The sequence below is a fragment of the Tyto alba genome, unplaced genomic scaffold, assembly GCF_018691265.1.
Source record: "Tyto alba isolate M040663 unplaced genomic scaffold, T.alba_DEE_v4.0 Super-Scaffold_46, whole genome shotgun sequence".
NCBI lineage: Eukaryota > Metazoa > Chordata > Aves > Strigiformes > Tytonidae > Tyto > Tyto alba.
The window spans coordinates 6,077,512-6,094,634 of NW_024881322.1; the positions used below are offsets into that span (position 1 = coordinate 6,077,512).

The following is a 17,123-nucleotide window of genomic DNA, read 5'->3' on the forward strand; positions in this document are numbered from 1 at the left end:
CAGATTTTATAAACCACGGATCATCTCTAATTCTCAGAGGCACTTCCCAGAGAAAGACACACAAATTTACTCTTTGCAAACATGCTGTGTATGGAAGGTAATATAAAAAATGGATGGAGAGCTGAAAACGCTGAGAAATTACTTCATTGGCCTTTAAGTCTTATCTTTTTGATGTTTTGCTCAGTGAGATAGATTTTCTCTCATTTATAGCGTCTTTTCAAAAAAGAAAAAATAAATTACTTTTTCCTTTGGGAGCTAAAATATCAGGTTTTAACATAAATGGCGTTTCATGTTGCTTTCTTGTCTGACTTAAAATACTTAGATTGCATATAGCAATAGACACATATGTATTCCTGTAGCTTTCAATGCTTTACAGTGCTTAACAATGCTGAACTCATTGGTTCTCTCTTTTTGGGATGCTCAGGATTAACTGGCCTGACAATAGCTACAAGACCTCAGAGGGTCTGAAGTTTTCAGTGCAAACATTCTTCTATCTGTTGGTGGATAAATATATATAAAACTAGCTTAGTGTAAAAGTAGTCTTTTGGGTCTGAAATGGAAAGTTTGGGAGAGCCCTGGAAGGAACACAACCTATTAAGCAGATATTTCACTAGGATATTAGCTTTCCTTCTGTTACTGCTCCTGCTGCAGGCACCTCCCAGTCTCTGAATATCCCTCCAGGAGGTTGCAGTGGCTCGACAGCCCACCTCAAGAGCAGTGCAGGAGCATATTTGCCTCAAAATGCTCTATCCCTCCTTGTCTCCCTTTGCCATGCTGCTGAGAAGAACTGAACTTTATAAAATGGTTATAGTGCAAGAGCAAATGGATTTTTTTAATAGCAGAATAGAAATTACTTGCTTTATTTGTAAAATTAATGTTTAGGGGGTTGGGAGGTTTGGTTTTGGTGTTTGTTCTTTTTTTTCTTTCTTTCTTTTTTTGAGGAAGCCAGAGCAGAAGGTTTTAGGCTATATACTTGATATACTTGAATGTTTGCTGCTTCACTACTTTTTAAAAACTGCTTCACAGAGATGTTTTAATCTTTGCTTAAAACGTGATCATCAGCACCAGCCATGTGGGTTTTTTTGATGTGCTTCATGACTGTCTAAATACCAGATATGCTCATATCTCTGAGGTGTGCAAGCGTCTGGTCTAACCATCTGCTTGGCCACACGCAAGTCTTTCACTTCATGCGTGCATCTCATCTCCATGGGCATGTGGGAAGGAAAATGCAAATATTTGCATGAACTTAGCTTTGGAAATGTTGCTAAGAGGGCTAGTTATATTAAGTGCAGAAGTGTTTTTACATGACCACTAAAACATGATTTCCCAACTAAAAGCAAGTTGAGGGAATTCAATTCAACAGCATGCATTTTTGCAACAAAAACATTCACATTCTGATCCAAATCAAACCTTGCAATTTTTTTTTTTCTCACTGAAACTGATATTCTTCTTCATGATATCTTGGTTTTTGGTTTTCGTTTTGTTTTTTTTGTTTGTTTGTTTGGTTGGTTGGTTTTTTTCCTCAGGCAGTGTAACATGTAGTGCATACTCCTGTGTAGCTGAATGACAAAGCCTCTGGAAACCAGAATATTTAATTTCCTAGAATTTCTATAGAAAGGCAAGGTACCTGTGCAGTGGCACCAAGCAATGGTTTGGCAATGGTTCTAAGCAACAGCTTGGCTTTTGGGACAGCCATCTTGAAATGTCTCTGTTATTTCCACACTGTTTCTTTTGATCTCTTAAGATCATGTGAAGCAGACAACAGATTCTTCTCACCTGCTGTACGGTCTATAAAAAGCAGAATGCCAGACATGCCCACAGTACAATATCCTATTTCTGATCATATTCAGAAGTAAGAATACCTAGGGAAAAGCATAAGAATGGGGCAAACATGTATGACACATACCCAAATAGTCTTCCTAGGGCTTGCCATAGTTTCTAGTTTGTGCTTCAGTTTAGCTGTCAAAGCAAAGTGATCATATCTTGTCCCTTATCATCTGATGCGCTTTTCTGAACAAGTCAGTCCTGGTATCCCATTACTACAGTTATTGCCTAAGACTTAAAAAATTTAAAAGGTTACTCATTAATCCCAGAGGGGAACTCACTTGTGTTCTGGCAAATCATGGAAAGGTAGAAGTTGTCATTTGTCTGGTTGTGGTGGAGACCAGCCTTCAGCTCTTGTCTCCTGATAAGAGACATTTTAAATGAATGTGGTTGCTTCTATGCACTTCCAGAGACTTTGGATTAGGGACTCAATATTGTCAATTATGAAGAGACAACCCACTGAAGGACAAATGAATCCAAATTCTTCACCTGCTGTTCTGGTAAGCCAAGACCTTTTCACGGGCACCAGCAAAGGTCTATAAGAGGAAGATGCTATGACAGTGAGTAAAAGAACATCTTGTGCGCCTACATCAGCAAACTGTCATTCAACTCATTGTCCTAGAGATACATTATCCTGAAATCTTTACTGTCAATGCATTTTACATTCATTTAAAAAATGTCAAGAAGCATAACAGAAGCACGAGAGATTGAAATGATCCTGGTTCTGTCTAGTTTTTTAAAAAATATTTAAATCTGTTTGTAGCTTGAGCATATTTTGTTACAGTATATCTGAGCATGTAAAGGGAATGCTTAATATTACCCAATTGTACTGCTGCCTACCATAACCAAACTAACTCAGCATGTAGAGATATCTCCTCCTGAGATAATTAAGTGGTACTAATAAATATTCAGAAATTCACTGGAATACTACACTGTGACTGTTGTTCTCTGCCTTTGATATCAACCTAATAAAGTTAAGGTATTTTCAATTGAAGAAGTAATTGTGAGTTTTCATAGATTAATTTAGCTTGGAAGAGACTTCTGGCTGTCATCCACTCTTCCACCCTGCTCATAGAAGTTCTGTCTTCCAAGTTAGACGAGACTGCTCAGGGCCTTTTCTGGTCAAACTCTGAAAATCTCCAAGAACAGAGACTGCATAACTTCTCTAAGTCCCTGTGTCAATGCTTAACAACTCTTATGATGGATTTTTTTTCCTTCTACCTGAACAAAATTTATTTTTCTGCAACCTGGTGATGTTGCCTCTTCCTTGCCTTTTCTGTGCCCTTGCATTACATAATGGAAAAGAGCCATCTGTTGTCCTCTAAGCCTTTTTTTTCCCTCGGGCTAAATAAACCCTAGCCAATCTAGTCGCCTCATATGTCATGTGTTCCAACTCCCTAACCACCTTGGTGGTCCTCCATTGGGTTCATTTCAGCCAGTCAATCTCTTTCTTGTATTGGGGCCCCCAAAACTGGATATCCTACTGCAGATGTGACCACATGAACATCAGGTAGAGGGGAATAAAGGTTTCCCTCAACCTGACGGCAATGCAGGCCCATACATGGCCTTTGGAGGCAATACACAGCACCTTGCAATGATACTAGGCCATGCCCTCATCACCATCACATGCATCCTGCCCAATCCCAGACACAGAGACCCGTAAGGCTCTTGGAGCTATATCCATTGTCAAGAGGAAATATGTTGGTGTAGCTTCCATCTTTGTTTATACACATACGTTATTAAATATCCATATTGCTAAAGCTATAGGATATGCCCAGTGCAGGTCTGGGGATGGGCAGCCTGTGCTCCTCTTTCATTCTGGGAGCTCTAGATGTCTGGAAAATACAGACTGTTCTGGGTGAAATATGATGTTCAGGGGATCTTGAATCTTTAATTTCACTCAATCAATCAACTATTACGTAGTCTAAGCAAATGCAGAACTGAGAGAAAGAAGTTTGTGAAGTGAAAAAGGAGAAATTAATTGATTTTGGAAACCACAGTCAATGTGGGGGGAGGGAGGAGCAGTGTCAGACTGAGTGGTTGCAATATTACAACTGTTGTACAGCGTCAAGGGTTCGTTTATGCAGGATGACACCTCAAACTCTAATTGCAAGCGACAGTTAAATGGACATGCTCTTGCTCCTCTGTTTAAGTCCACATAAAGTTCCACCCAGTGGGAATGAGAGAACAACTGCTTCTCCCACAAGCAGTTTAGCTGGATTGGGCCCTTTGGGGAAAGGTTGTCTTCTCAGCAGGTCAACATAAAACTGAGCATCACTGCCATAGCCTGTCAGAGCTCCCACCTTCTGTGCAGCCACGGGAGCCTCTATCAGTCAATGATCTGCCAGGAGGGAAAATCCTCACTGGTAAGGGGTAAGGCAGGTAACCAAATTAATCCTTTCTACTGCTAATGCAAACTGTCTTAAATGAAATAAGCAAACTTAAAATCCACATGTTTAAGAAAGCATCCTGTTCTGAATAAATCAGTGGTAATTTTGCTTCTGATCATAATCAGAGCAAGAATCAGACTCATAAATGGGTGCAACCCATTGGGCAAAGAACAGTATGCACTGCTTATTGCCAGAAGTGTTTTCACAGGGAGTCAGGATACCTCCATCTATAACTCGACATTCTGAAAATACCACCAGTGTTATTAAAATCATAAATAAAATTCTATTTTATCTTCTCCTTATGATTACTCATAAGTTTAAAATTCTCTTGATAATCCAGAGTTTAAACAGAAAGGCCCTGTATTAAATGGAGAGAAGTCTGATAGATATTTGCTGTACTGATTAGATACCTACATGTTCTTCAGGAAGAAATACTAAAGCAAGCACAAAAATTAGAAAGGAAAATAATGTGAGAGTTAGCTGTCAGTCAAAATGAGAACAGACAAATAAAAAATACCAGTAAATCTGACCTATGAAGACCTGTTGTATATCATCACAAAGGAGGGACAAACACAACAGTGCTTCACTTACCAGCAATAGAGCTGTTCTTAAGATGAACCCACTTGCTCCTAAGCATACCGAATGTTGAAAGTGAGTCTCAAGCCCACTTATTCACATAAGGAACCTTACCAACATTTAAAATATGAATAACACTGAAGCCATCTCACAGCAATCACCCATGAGAAGGGACTGTTGCTTGCAGTCTTTCTCTGCATCTCACCTTTTTCATGTAAGAGTGTTACAGCAGCGAAAGATTTAGAGAAGCCGGTAAGGTTGGCCTTGCAGGAAACAATCTGTGGTTTGCAAACACAATGATTACTCATTTTTTACTTTATTTGAAAAGCTTTGTGTCTGGGATGGAATAACTATACAGGTTGGAGATGGCAGCTGCCTGGGAAGGAGCTCTGCAGAAATGGATCTGGGGATCTTTGGACATAATCCAGCAAGTACACTCACAGCAAAGGAGGCCAACCACATCCTGACCCGTATTAGCAAGAGTGTAGCCTGCAGGTCTAGAGAAGGGCTCCTTCCCCACTATTTGGCACTTGTGAGGCTGCATCTGGAGTAGGTGTCTGGTTTTGAGCTCCCCAGTATGTGGAAGTCATGGCCATACTGGTAGGGTGAGGACTGGGGCCTTCTCTTGCCAGTCAGGGGCTGGAGAACGTGATGGATGGGGGGAGGCTGCGGGAGATGGGTTCCCATGGCCTTAGGAAAGTGCAGGGGAGAGCTGACTGCGTCTGCAGGGACCTGACTGGAGGACACAGAGAAGATGGAGACAGAGAAGGACAGACTTCTCAGAGGTGCACAGCCATGGACACAAGCTGGAATGTGGGATATTTCAATTAGGCATAAGTATTTGGTTTTGTTATAAGGGTAGTCAAATACTGGAACAGGGACTCAGAGAGGTGGTTCAAGGGTCAACTGTACCTTGAGTGGCCTCATCTGACTGGGCCTGCTTGAGCAGATGTTTGGAGTAGAGATGTCCAAAGGGCCCTTCAAATCTAAACTACTCTCCGATTTGTATCATTTGTTGTTGGAGCAACATTAAATCAATTAAATGGTGCCAAAATATTGTTTTAGTGCAGAATTCAGCCTGAAGAACACAGTCCTCTAAGAGAACTGAACACAACATTCAAAACTGAATTAGGTTTGGATGTCTAAAGCCTTCACTGTCCTGTCCAATGAACGTGTAATGAAAGTGATTACTAGTTGATATTATGCCTGTTATAAAAATGACATTACTTTAAAAGGTCTCATTTTGCTTCTGTATGTAGGTATAAAAATGGCAAGGAATACAGTTCCTTGAAAGATTCATTCATGGAGATGTAAACCAGAAATGTCTGCCACATAGGGAACCAGCATGCTTTATTGCAAAAGTTCAATAGGTACCATACACAATTGAGGGGTTTGAAAGGAAGCCAGCCCCTTTGACAGATTGTCGGCACTTTCAGATAGAAGTTTTAGGCTCTGTAAATGTTCAATATATATGTATCTTCAGCTTTAAATCAGAACGGCAGTGTAAGATAGAAGATCCTGGGTGGAGTGAAGCAAAGAACTGAGAATGACAAAGAAAAGTGCAGGGAGTGGAGTACTCTCTCCATATTCAGGAACTGCCAAGATACCAGATCCAAAATATTTTTCAGTTTGCTTCATTCCTCCAAACAGTGGTGCTTTCTGAGGTCAAGTTCTGTTTCTTGATGGCGGTATCCTTCCAGGCATCTTAACCAGCTCTTAGTCTCATAAAACTTAGTATGCTCTTCATCCATGTGTCATGGATATATATATATATATATACAAAAGACTGGTTCATTTAAACCATACAGTCCAGAGCCTGTGACCTGGCTCTCCCATATCACTGCTGGTTCAGCTGAACCAACAGTGAACCAGCTCAAATTCTTGATACTTTGGCCAGACAGGATTGAAATGCAGCCAATTCTGAGCAGCGATAGCTCCTAACCCCGATGTGCTCAGGTGGAAATCAGTCTCAGAAGCTGACTTGATATTGGCAAGATATTCTTCCAAGCCCCTCAGCCACCTTGTCTAAAATGCCAAATTTGCTTCTAGAGGTTTTCCAGAGCTTTGCTCATTCTTTTTATGTTGCCTGCTTCCAGCTTTATACCTACTGACAATTATTTGTCCACCTATTCAAAACAGAATGCAAGCAAATGCAAAAAGTGCTTCCAAAGCTTTCTCCCCACAGCCACAGAAAGTCTCTGATGATGAACAGCAGCCTGTTGTTCAGTCTAGCTACAATGGTATGTTAATCCACTGAGGGTTACCAGGGAAACTGGGAGTTTGTTACTCTTATAAAATACCTCAAGTGCCTAGTATAAGCAAAACCCTCCCCAGTTATTACATAACATCAATTAACTATTTAAAAATTTAAAAGAAAATACGTAGCACGTGTAATAATAATCTCAGACAGATGGAAAGAATGCATCCTATGGACAAGTACTCAGAGACACTATGAAATATTCACAGAATCTAATAGCCACTGGAGACATTTTTTCTGGTATGGGTTTGGTTTTTTGGTTTTTCTTTTATGGAGCCCAGTTATTTAAGAGTGCTTAGTAAAAATCTGCTCTAGTCAATGAGGCATGAGACTGCTGTCAGCATGAAATGATTGATGACAATGTATAATGTTACTTTATGATGAGCTAGACAGTGTGAATGTAAATTGACTTGCCTGAATGGAGGAAACTCTTCCCACAGGAAAATAGAGCACATTTATGTATCACAGTTAAATCTAAAGGATTCTGTATTTATTTGCAAACTTTGTGCCACCAAAATGCAAAAAAAAAAAAACAAAAAAAAAACAAACAAAAAAACCCACCCCAAAACCAAACCAAACCATATCCAAATTGTATTTTCAAAATCACTCTAAAAGAACCGCAGGTCTAGCATTAAACTTCTGATGTCAGAAGTTGATTTCAGCCCTTAGTTACCTTGGCCTATATTTTAACCATATGAAATAAAGCCTAAAGGATACAGCATGATCCTTTAATGCTCCTTAATACATACTAATTAGCAATTTAGTAGTTTTAGTTGATTGAGATGGGTACCTCTATGGAATACATTTACAATTACAAGCGTAACATTCCACCAACTAGTGAAAAGATTTTTCCTAGCAAAGGCTTTCCTTTTGCTGTCACTGTCACTGCCTCTTCTGGGCTAGTAAAACTGACAATAATTCCCATCCAGTTTATGAAGAAGTTAATCAATAAATTTAATCAGAATAAAAATAAAGAAAAGCAACACAACTGGAAAAGATAATGCATTTTTTTCTGAAGCAGCTTCCAAAAAAACCAAAAATCTTGAACCTCTTTTGTTGCTAAGAAATAAGAAAATATAGAAAATTCTAAGGAAGTGTTTGTCAGTTATGGACCTACCTGAAAGCAGCATGATTTTCTCTGAAGAAATTGATGTCTGTCTAAGCAGTCCATAATTCAATAATTAATGTCAATAGCTGAATATTTCTGAAAGTAGCTTGTCACTACATAATTAAAAGGAGGAACAATCCATTCTACTTGATTATTTTTGAGTGAGAAGTAAAACTGTATAAAGACTTTTTGAAAATATGTTAAAAAAATCCCCATTGCAGTGCAATTATTTGGGATATGTTTTATCATTATTTGCAACTGATGACCCTGTGGTTACTTTTGAAAGACACTCAGTTGTCTACAGATCAAATTTGTTTTCAGCAGATGCTGCTGGCCAGGTACTGCACGATGCAGCGAAGTGTGCCGGGAGAAGTTAGCCTGAAGGTTGCTTCTGAACTATGTAAGACATCCCATTATGTTTCACAAATCATATGCCCACAACATGCTTAGCCCTATAATGAGGGCATTAAAATGTTTTTGAACTATTTAAAACTATAAATTAGGTGAAGATTAATCACCAAAACCTAAGGTCATTTAGTCATTCTTAAATTGAGGATGAAAGAATTAGGATGATAGAGACACGTCAGTGGCTACATATTATACATATTTCCTCCAGAGTCTTGAAAATACAATGCTTTGATCTTATGGCTGCTTAAACTGAAGTTTATGATGCTAATATAGTCACAAGCATTGTTGGCAAGAATTGATGACGAACTGTTTCGTCACAAGTTTTATTTAAAACAATTTATTTACCAAAGCAACATGGAAAAAAAAAATAAAAAAAGCAAAGGACCTTAGTTTTTAAATACGCTTCAAGTGCAAAAAACCAGCGTAGCCTATTTCGGATGCTGTGAAAGTAATGTCCTTTCAGAGAATCATATGTGTTATGGAAGGGTTTAACATTTGTAAAGGAGGAATGGAAATATCTTGCTTGTAGGAGGAGTGTGGTGCTAGGAGATGGTGTGCCAGGGTTTGGAAACCCCAGTGTCCCCCCACACCCTGCCTTAGGAAGAGACTTTTTCGTTCGTTTCACACCTGCTTTCTCCTAGACTCTTACTGTACGTGGCCTTTATTAATCCCTACCTACGTCTTTCAGTCGTGGGAAGAGGATTTTTCTGTTTGTCAGCTGAGAGGACAGAAAGGGGAAATCTGCTGCGTACTGGATTTATCGAACCTTTCATATTCACTTCAGTTTCAGTGCAAGGAGCTTGGTGAACTGACATGCACATGCACACACACACACACCAAAAAAAAAAAAAAAAAAGAAGAAAAAAAAGAAAGAACCTCATACTGAACTGTCCTAAAAGCAAGTCAGTACTATATTAAAAAGTTACACTTCTTGACAGGCGGCCTCGCTTGGGGGTACCAGAAACACACACCCCTGCGAGGAAACCGCCCCAACCCTGGAGCTGGGGGGGGGGGAAAGCGTCGATGTTTCGTGCGAAGACATTTAAAAACCCGGTGTTTACCCCACAGCGCTCCCCCCGCCCGGCCAGGCCAGGCCAGGCCCCCGCCGCCCCGCCGCCGGCCCGGCCGGGTGCCCATGGCGCCGCACCCCGCCACCGCCCCGGGGGGCGGGGAGACACCTCCAGCGGCCTCACGGGAGTTGTAGTCGGCGGGGAGCGGCGAGCGGCGCCGGAGCTTCCCCCTCGGGCCGCCTCCCCGCGACATGGCGGCGGCCGCGCAGGTAAGGTGCAACGCCTCCCCCCACACCCCCCGGAGGGAGCGCGGCGGGGCTGGCGGGGAGGAGGCGGCGGCGGCGGCGGCGGGGAGGGGGAAGTAACTTCAGCGGCTTCCACTTGTTGCCGCTCGGAGCTGGGCTCCGAGGGGAGGAGCCCCGGCGGGGACGGGCGCCGGGGCGAGCCGGGCTCGGGCCTGCGGCGGGGAGAGCGTGGGGCCGCCTCAGCCCGCGGTGTGGGGGCCGGCTCCCCACGCACAGGCCCGGGCTGGCTGGAGGGTGGCCAACGCCGAGGTAGGCGGCAGCCGCCCTCCAGGCCCCCTCACCTGAAGCGTCACCCTTTCCACCTGGGGAGAGGTGGTTTTAGGTTGGTAGGAACACTACGCCCTGTTTTTCTCCCTGTCACCCACCCCTGAGCGGACCCTCCGCGTCCTCCCCACCCATCACGGCGGCTGCCGGAGCAGGGTCACCCGGGGCCCTGCTAGAAACCGAACGCTCGCCCGTGTCCGTGCCCTCACCGCTATAAAGTGCTGACGGGCAAATATTTGCCGCAGCCCTAATCCTGCTTTGCCCTTGTGTCGGCAAATCTCCGGCGGACGGACAGGGAGAGTTTTGGTGGTTGGGTCTGTCTCCAGAGCAGATGCCGGGTTCGCAGCCGGCCCTCCTCCGGTTTACATTGATCCCGGTAATCCAGAGCAAGCAAGGAAAAAAAGAAATCGAAGGAAGGCTTTAGCGAAATGGTCGTCTGCCGCCTTTGGGCTCTGGGTTGTCCTCGGGCAGAGGTCCTGCAGTGGTGAGTCGGGCTGTGGAGGGGCTGTGCTGTGTTTTGGAGGCTGGTAAATTTATTGCTGCTGCAGCTGCCTGTTTGGGAGCTCAGGGCCCAGGTCATCTCACTCGCTGATTTTTGTCTGTGCAAAGGTTTGCATGGCGTATGGAGTTGGTCAGCGGTAGGTATCAGGCTCCTGGTTCTGCCTCGCACTTGAAACAGAGTTATCTTTCAAGTGTAAACAAAGAGGGAGGAGTACCAGGCCTTTGCCTCTTTAATGTTGAAGAGTGAAAGTGTGTGTTTGATTTTACCCAGCTCTGACTTCACCACTGGGATTAAACTTTCAGGGTAAAACACAGACTCTGTCCTGTCAGCAACATGGCGTCATGTTTTCTGTTGGTGTTTTCCTTGTTTTCAGCTCTGATACAAGGTTGCGGGACATGCAGCAAATGAGATAAACTGTCTTGTGATAGCCCGTTTTGTGTTTTCAAGATATTATTGTGTATAAGGCAGTTTCCTAAATGATCCTCATGGGAGTGCTTGAATTTAAAAAATGTTCCAGTGTTTCCAAACATTCACATTTAGAAGACTGCACTGCAGTTAAAAGGTTGTATCTAAGGTACTATGATGGAAAACAAGTGATAGTCAGTTTTACCTTTCTTGTTGAAGTGTATATATTTGACAGTGTTTGTTGTGAATATGGTTTCACTACTTCTTAAGAGCCAGTTAATTATGGAGCCTGATTTTCGTGTATAAAGGAGCCTCTTATGTACACCATCTGATAATAGTGAAAGGGTATATTGTATTTGCAGTCCCTCTCTCCACTGCTAGAGGGTTACATAAAAGAAACAACAGTTCATACTAACATTGTGGACGCCAGGGTCTGCTAAGACTTGGTCAGGGATCAAGACCTAACGGAATGACTAGGCAGAAAAAACTATTCAAACTGTAAAGAAAGGTGTGTGTACAGTTGCAGAAATTATCTAATGGACTCAAGGAAAAATAGTGCTGAAAGTTGTTTTTAACTTGGATTGTTATTTGTTTTTCTTAGTTGATCACATTTAAAAACTAACAATTCCCCATTTGTCAAAGGAACACTGAACCCTTCTCGTACTTTTTAGATGTTGTTGAGATTATTAAACTGGAGGGGACTGTAAGAGCCCTAAGTAATTTTATTGTTACTCATTCTTATTTGTTTATATTACTATGGTTTTATTTCTGTTTGTTTTTGCCAATGCAAAGAAACTTTTTAGCAGCTCATATCTAGTTTGTTTATTTTTCATATTTTCCTGTAGTAATTCCAGTTTGTCCAAGGAGTGGTGGTTGTCTGTGTCCAAAAATGTCATAATAATAGTAATTTTAAATATTTTGCCCAGATGTATTCAGAAGAACGCTTTACATTTAGTAACACTGGTAAAAGGAGTAGAACTTTTTATGTACAGCAGCTCAACCTCAGTGCTTGGAATAGTGCTGCAAAACTGCTGTTGCACAGGACCTTGACTCGTATACCCTTCCGTTTGATTTAATATGCTTTGTCCATCACAGTATTCTGTGGTTGCTGATGCTATAGTGATCTCAGCAAAGATATTTGTAAACAGTTAACTTCTGAGCATGTCCACCATGGCATTTATTTTACTGCTGGGAAGGAGGATGGACACAGGAGAGATCTTGCTACTGCTGCAAGCCAACTTAGGTTTCAAAAGTGAACAGATTGGATCAGGATATCCCCGAATAACTGGGCTCATGCCAAGCCTGCGTCAGCCGTGAGCCTGTCTGTTCCCGAGCGGCTCAGCAGTGACAGTCTCATACAGGCCTTTCTTCTGAAGGCTTTTAAATCTTTGGGGTTTGTAACTCTGAAATTTCCCCTTCCCACCGAAACGGTGACCTTCACTGGAAAACCCATGAGAAAAGAGGGATAGAGGAAATACTCCGTGCTTCCTGCTACAGAGGAAAGAAAAGAAAAACTTTTGCTGTTGGCTCTGGGGTAGCATGATTCACTCTGGCCTGTCAGCCCAGGTTGTCTCAGCAGGATTGTTGCTTAATGTTCTTGCCTCACCTCCTATTTGATCTACGTGTGCATGGCCAAGACCTGTAATTTTCAGCGTTGCTTGTTGCTAGTTCACTGGGAACTACAGGTAGGCCAGGAGTTGCCCCAGGGAGCCACTGCTGCTGTTGGCTGGATGGAGGACAGATCGAGCGCTACAAATGGACAAGTCTCAACACCCTCCTGCCAAACTTCCCAAAACTATTAGTTGAAGACTGCCTTTTCAAGTGCTTCTGAAACCTCAGCTTGGAGGGACAGTGTGGAACAGTAGATACAGAGGTAAAAAGTCCTGCTAAAGAAAGCCCCCATTCAGAGTTAGGATGTAATGGTTGTTGCTTTTAACTATCCCAAAGTCTCAGAGGTGGCTGAGATGCCTCAGTCAGGCCAAGCTTGCTGAGGAAGCTAATAAGGCTCAGAGACCAACTTTGAAGACCTGAAAAAGGAGATTTTTTTGAAGACTCCAAGCTTGTACAATGAGCAAGTTGACTGTCAGGAATCACCAATGCTCCTTTGCAGCTGGAAGTCCCCTAGTGTTTCTATTTCTGTAGGCATCTATATGGTGCTCCTCAGGGTAGCATCTGAGCATCTGATACCTGGCTTGAAGAACGTATAAGAGCTTTAAATAGTTGGGTGAGTTATGGAGAGGAAGAGCAGGTTTTGTGGCAGGGAAGGTACATAAGGGCATGGGGAGAATGGCTTGGACGAATGAGAGTGTGAAAGGGGAAAAAACCTTTTCACTTTTGAATTAAACCTATCTTTTCAACTCATCACAAGGGCATTGGGGCAGCAGGGGTACCTTTCCCCAGGAGAACTGAAATGGGATGGGAGCAGCTGAGGAGAAGCAAGCCTCTGGAAGAGTTACTGTGAGGTTACTTCGTAGGTGTTAGTAAACAGAGCGTAGCATTCCTGACGTGGGGCGAGGTCTGGTGTGTCCTAAGGCAAAAGAGCAGATGAGTTTGTTAAAAGCGATACTAGTGCAATTCCTGTTATCAGAAGAGCACTCTTCTCCTTGTGAACTGACTGCTTCCTCAAACAGGCAGCTTCTCTCGTCATGAGACAGGGCTGAGACAGGGCCGTCTCTGTGAGACACGTACAAGCTCATCCCTGTGTTGTTTTTTTTCAGAAAGTGGTCACTTGAGTTCATGTTGTTTAACAGTTATTGATGTGAGGAATCTCAGAGACAAAGCACTATTCTCCAAAGCAGGAAACTGCGTTGCTAGTCTAATGCACCTGTCCTGTTTGGCAAAGTTCAGTGTAACATTTTAAAGGGATTTAAGTCAGGTCTTAGAGCGGAGGTCCAATTTGGTAGATGCAGCATTAAAAAAGGTTGTTAGGGTTGCCAGCTTTCCCCACTCAGGGTTAAAAATTAACTCTATCTCATGGAGTTCTTATTGTGCCACTTGTATATTTGTATCTGTTGCTTAGTTTTGACCTTTTTCTAAGAATAGTTTGCAAATACATGGAATGGGGGGAAATGCAGGCTGGTTGTCCATAGAATAGGTAAGTTTGCACAAAGATTATACAAAACTTTACTGATTCTTTTGTGTCAGTCTCTCCTGTCAGGTTAGAGGTGCAAGCAGTAGCTTGTGAATGTCATTAAGTTTTGTTCTTTTGCTGTAAAATACAAATATCTCTAGAGTGCAAGGGTCTCCCCACAAAGGGGCTTTACTGTAAGGTGTCCCTGACTGTAAACATGCTTTTTTTTCTGTGTGGCATTTGCAAAATATGTGAATGTTTTTATGCATTTCATCTAGTTACTCCCTTCTGCTATGCTATGACACTGTGTGAATTTGTTTTTCTGGTCACATATTTTCTGCAAGATGTGTTTATTACTAAATATTTGTAAGTCTGAACACTTCAAAACAAGTTTTATATATATGATCATGTGAGAAATCCAGCATAGGTTTGCAGCATGTTCTCCTGTTTGAGAGAGACTAAAGAAAATACTAAAAGAAATAAAAAAATATTCCTCCAAAAACGTATTTTTGTAATTGAAATGTAAAGGTTTGTTGATGTAGAAAATGAAGGGGGAAGAATAATTTAGGAAGAAAATTTCACTTCTCGGAATGGAACCAAGCTTCAAAACTCTGAATGGAAATCTTATCTGACATTCGGGCTATGCCTGCCTCTCGTTCCTAATTGTCTTATTTAATGTAATCCAGTGTACATTTTTATCAGTCCCATATCTTTATATGCAGTGCTAAAGCACAAAGGGTTGAGTTCCCCACTAAAAACATGTGTGTGTGCACATGCCAGAAGAGTCACGCTGTCTTTTTTGCAGTTCACCTCAGAGTCTTATTTCCAGCAAACAGTTCCTCAGCTTTATGGATGTGCAGCTTTATGTACCTGCATGGTACAAAATGAGAAAATCTAGCAGCACAGCTGTAGTAAATTCCTCTGGGAATCTATGTTTCTGACAACAACAAAGTACAAAACACTTTTTCCAGACAATTACTGGAATGAAATTATTTAACTAAATCAGCGGTGTTATGGTCCTGAGAGGTAGAGACTTCTTTTTCCTAGTTCTTCCTTCATCTTTGGTGTGAGGTTTGCATTCAGTGTTCTTTTGTCAGTGTGTCTTGTAGCCAACTGCGTGAGCTGGTAGGTCATTTTTTCCATGCACATTCCAAGAGTGTGCCTTGCAGTTGTTACTCAGTATCTGCTTTTATGGGATGCATCATGTTCACATGGGGAGCATGTGTCCCCATGTTACACAAGGGAATAACACAGTTAAAATTGTTGTAACTCATGAATGTAGGATTTGGCCCAGTAACCTTGCTTGCCTGTTTTGTTTCATATCAAGTCTTAGAAAAGGTACAGAATTACGGGCACCAGATGATTAAAGGTCTTGTGATACCAGTGGGGGCCATGTGATGAAGTGCCCTTGTTTGGAATGGCTAGTCTAGAGTAGTTGTGTTAACATGAAGTATTTCCTTAAGCAGTAGAAAATAATGGACCCTGTTTTCCAATGAATTTGTCTTGCAGATCAGATTGACTTTTTAACCATATTACACAAAATCTGCAGTGTGAGCTCTGCTCTTACTGTGTACTGAAAATGCAGTTGGGTGGGGAGTGGATTCTCTGATACCAGGCTAAGAGAAATTTGATGAAATCAAACTAAAAGTAGGTCATTGTAGCTACCCCACTAACCAATTTAATTATAGTCATTAAAATATTGTTTAGTGTTTTATATGTGTCTCACTCCCCTTCAGGTAAATTGTTTCTTTTTCTGTAAGTGGGCTGTTTCTTTTTTGCTTCTTTCTTTAATCTCCAGGATATCCTCCTCTGTAAAGAAGCTTGTCACCCCCACACTAGTACTTATGGCAGCATGAGAGTGAGCAGCCACCTTCAGATGTCATCAGGCACAGTCCAAGAGTGTGAGGAGAGACTGATGACATGTCCTGTCTTGCCTCCTCTGCTGTAGCCTGTGCCAGGTCCTTAGTGTGACTGCACTGATGTCATTGCAGTTTTGTGCAAGTTAATGCCATCGGCCTTAGTCAAATGCTATTATATAAGAGGTAACGATGCATCATCTGAAAAGCTTTTGACCCAAAGCAGGTCACTCGTGCCTGACACATGTATAATGCTGTTCTCACATAGCAGATATTTACAGACATTCATAATAGGATAGTAAATGCTGGAGGAACAGGGTTGTGCTCGAAACAATCCTGGGCGAAATGTTCTGTGATCATGAAGGACTAGATCACATGTTTACAGAAGCTCTTCCTACTTTGAAAACTTGGGAAACCAGTTAAGGTACACTGTCAGCTTACTTTGTCATAGCAAGTGAGAGCTCTGCACCTTTCTGTGGGATGGACTGTGTTTTCTAAGAATGCCTCTGGAAGGACCATGGAGGGGAGAAGTACCTTTGTCCCCATTTTGCAGAGGAGAAGGCAGGTAGAAAAAGTTTCAGCACATTCTCCTTGTGCAATAGCCCAGGCCAAAAGATCCCCTTCACCTCTGGGAAAATAAAGGAGTCTCATGGGTGCGAACCGATGCAAGGAAGGGGGAAACTGTGAGACCTTGGTCCCTGTACTGAGGAGAGGGGTGATTGGGAAGAGGCGAAGAAGAGGAGTAGACTGTGCAGCTGTATGCCTCCAGCTGAGTTGTGGTGTCTGTTCAGGGCTCACACATTCTGCCTAGGAGATCCTGGCAGGGATGAAGATGCATGTGTTGGGCTGCTTTGGCACAAGAGGATCAAGCCATTGGGAACAGGCTGCCTTCCTTTGTGCTGTGTTGCTGAACCATTGTACACACAGTAGTCATTTATCTGGGCAAACGCACTAACTTACATAGTGCTGGTGGGGCTGGGGCAGCTCCAAACCTCCTTAATCCTCCTCCAGTAAATCTCTGCTTGGGCAGTCTGCTGGGAACTAGCACTTGACAAGCCGTACCTGTCTGCCAGAAGATGCCCCAAGTCCCGCTCCCCACTGGCTGTTGCAAAATAAGGGCTCCACTCCCAGCTGCCATCTCTCCCAGG

General features: G+C 42.4%; 1 protein-coding gene across 5 annotated transcripts in view; it reads left to right on the forward strand.

Moving 5' to 3' along the window:
- Positions 1-9,734: 9,734 nt before the first annotated feature.
- FYCO1 (FYVE and coiled-coil domain autophagy adaptor 1) overlaps positions 9,735-17,123 on the forward strand; it is a 50,934-nt gene continuing 43,545 nt past the window's right edge. Inside the window, exon 1 of one of the 5 annotated variants that reach the window (XM_042806357.1) lies at positions 9,735-9,842. The gene's annotated coding sequence lies outside the window, so the exon portion shown is untranslated. Of the gene's footprint in view, positions 9,843-10,015; positions 10,201-10,249; positions 10,627-12,627; positions 12,923-17,123 lie in introns of those variants that run through there. The other 4 variants (XM_042806353.1, XM_042806356.1, XM_042806354.1 and 1 more) reach the window with 4 other exon arrangements.